This window comes from Piliocolobus tephrosceles, chromosome 6 (assembly GCF_002776525.5).
Source record: "Piliocolobus tephrosceles isolate RC106 chromosome 6, ASM277652v3, whole genome shotgun sequence".
NCBI lineage: Eukaryota > Metazoa > Chordata > Mammalia > Primates > Cercopithecidae > Piliocolobus > Piliocolobus tephrosceles.
Genome location: NC_045439.1, coordinates 90,141,998 through 90,145,182, shown reverse-complemented (window position 1 = coordinate 90,145,182; position 3,185 = coordinate 90,141,998). Strand labels below are relative to the sequence as shown.

The following is a 3,185-nucleotide window of genomic DNA, read 5'->3' as shown; positions in this document are numbered from 1 at the left end:
TATGTTTTGCAACCATGAGGACTCATCAGAATCCTTTACTTTTTGGTACTGGAAGAAATATTGGAGATCCTCCAACTCACATATTCTAAAGTAAGTTAAGGACCAGAGATGAAGAGACCAGTGATCAGGGTCAAGCACATTTATGCTACAGCTAGAACCCAATATCAGGCTTTCTGATTCTTAATTCATTGTTCCACACTACAACAAGCTCTTCTTGCTCCAAACATTAGTGCTAACTTCATATGTCCAGTGAACTATTCTTATCAAGGAGTATATTGGAAGGGTTCTCCTTACAGACACTGACTAGTTGGAATCTATTTCACAAAGCATTAAATGTAAGTGAAAACTTCTATACATGAAGTAGTCTTTCTTTTTCTTTTGAGACGGAGTCTCACTCTGTCCCCAGGCTGGAGTGCAGTGGCACAATCTCAGCTCACTACAACCTCTGTCTTCTGGGTTCAAGAGATTCTCCTGCCTCAGCCTTCCGAGTAGCTGGGACTACAGGTGTGCGCGACCACGCCCAGCTAATTTTTGTATTTTTAGTAGAGATGGGGTTTCACCACGTTGGCCAGGATGGTTTCTATCTACTGACCTTGTGATCTGTCCACCTCGGCCTCCCAAAGTGCTGGGATTACAGACAGGCGTGAGGCACCGTGACTGGGCCAGTAGTCACGATTTTCAACCCTCTGGCAACAAGTTCAGACTGGTCAGAAACAGCAATGATTTTTCGATGTGCATTATATAGACAATATATATTACTTGACAACTTGACAATTATGTTGGCAAACAAATACGTTCTTTGACTAGGTCTGTATAGCTAGGGAAATACTCGATCCAACTGGCCAAGATCGCGCCATTGCACTCCAGCCTAGGCGACAAAAATAAAAAATAATAATTAAAAAAAGGGCTTAGCATAGTATCTGGCCAGTAGGAAGAAATTATGATTATTATTTTTAACTTAGACCTCTCTTAATTGTCTGAAATTTGGGTTTCTTTCAGGGGAAGAAAGAGGACACAGGCTGTCTCTGAGGCTCCCGCCAGCGGAGACAATCTCTAATTAAAAGTAGGCATGGGTTAAACACTTGCTGAACAAAGTTAACTGTCTCTCCCCGGACCCCGTTGAGTGCCCACTCGAGATCCGGCCCGGAGTCGGGCGGGACTGGCCCGTGGGAACCACAAGCCGTTTAAGGGGGTGGAGAACACCCCACAAGCCCAGACCAATAGGTGGGGTGAACGAGGACCATGTTCACCACCTCGGCCCGGCTCGCGGCATACCTTCTGCTCGCCTCCGGGACCGCAGGGATTTTCAGTCGCGGGTCCGGTGACGTGCCACATCAGCCAGCAGTCCGGGCACGCCCCTCCTGGCCCAATCCCCGCCCCTCACACACCTGGCCCCGCCCTGTCGGGAGCTCAGTGATCCTCTCTGCGCCGGGGTCTCTCAGCGCCCGCCAGCGGCCACGCCCACCCCCGACGCTTTGAGGTCACCTACAGGGCTGACCCTCGGGGGGCGGAGGGACTGAGGGAAGATGGCTGCAGAGGCCGGATATTGGTGCTGCCTCCTTGAACCCCGGACCGGCGCCGAGGAGGCGGTTCGGCAGAGGCCAGCGGCACTTCGGGACCGGCGCTGTGGGGACCGGCGCTGGGGGGACCCTGGCGGCGGGGCCTGGCCCTGCTACATGCGAGCGCTTCGGCTGCAGTGAGCGGCGGGGACGCCTCTTTCCTCCGGCTCTTTCCCTGTTGCTGCGAGAGCGAGTGGGCGGCGGGCGACGGAGGCAGCCGGGCCGGGATGGAGGACGTTAACTCCAACGTGAACGCGGACCAAGAGGTGCGGAAGCTGCAGGAGCCGGTGAAGAAGCTGGGGAAGCAGCACGAACAGCTGAGGAGCCGCTCGCGCTGTGCGGGGCCCCGGCTCCATCGGCCCTGCAGGGTTGTTCGCCAGCGCCTCCACTCCCTCCTACGGCGCGGGGTCCCATCGGGGCTTCCCCTTGGGCCTCAGCGCCGAGTAGGGCGGCGGGGCCGTATGTACCCCAGGCGGAAGAGTAACCAGAAGCTGCGGGACGCCACCTCCTTGCTGGCGGCGGGGGAGGGCGGCTTGCTGGACTAGCTGGAGCGTCTGTCAGGCTGGGAGGAGGGGGAGGAGAGCTGGTGAGCGCGGGGCGCCGGGCGGGGGTGGTCGGGGAAGCCCCAGGGGGGGAGGGCATCCCCGAGGGTCCTTCTGGTCGGGCACCTGGCTTTGTGGTAGCCAGGTTCGCTCTCGGCAGGTACTCGTGGTGTTCTTGCTCTGGCAGAGGGAAGGTCAGTTGGAGTTGAGCGCTCGAGACTTGCGAGTAACAGGGCTTGTAGCTCCTTCTCTAGATTGTGAACCCTGTGGGTGCTGGGCCCTGTTGGGGTCGGTGGGTTAGTTGGATCCAGAAGTACTGTTCGCTGTGGGGAGGAGTGGGAGGTGGAAAACTACTTTGTAGGCAGGGATTCTCCTTTGTATAAGAGACTGGCTTTTTCGGATGGTGGTCTGGGCATTTTGAATGTTGGGGAGGGGTCGGCTTGATGAGGTATCACCAAGTTCGGGGGTTGCAGACCAAAGTAGCCTAGGTCTGTGCAGCGGCTGGTGTTTGGGATCAATTTCTAGCGGGGATGGGGAGACCATGTGGATCAGCACTCCCCTTTGGGTAGTGGGGTGAAGCTCGCTTTGTGTGAAGAGGTCAGAGGATGATGCTGTTTTGTGTGAAGAATCCAGGGTGGAACAAGAGCCCTGGCTCTTCTTAAAACAAGGATTGAGTCTGGCATTTTGCAGAGTTCTGAATTGACAGTTATCACATCCATCCTTCGTTTCCACGTCCTCGTAGGGGCAGAGAAAGAGTCCTATTTAAATATCTAAACCAAAGCTGTATTGTCATAAGCCACTTCTTGACGAAATTGTGACCCACACCTTAATATCACTTTCATAAATAGGACATCGGAGGCTTTTCCCCTCGTTTTATTATAAAAATGTCTGTGGGAAATTCTCTTAATTCATCCTTTAAAAAATTTTACTTTTTAGCTAAAATGTCTCTGCTCAGCTGAAATTCAAACTTCTAACTTAGTGAAATCGAAATCATTCATGGACTATATATAGTATAGCAGGGCTGGAACTGTGCAGTGTTCTGAGGTAGTTAAGAGCTTTGCTGGATTCAGGCCCAGGTTTTGCC

The 3,185-nt window shown here is 53.5% G+C and overlaps 1 pseudogene; it reads right to left on the bottom strand.

Annotated features, from left to right (window-relative positions):
* Positions 1-1,254: 1,254 nt before the first annotated feature.
* Positions 1,255-2,514, bottom strand: LOC111527174 (annotated as a pseudogene).
* Positions 2,515-3,185: the final 671 nt, after the last annotated feature.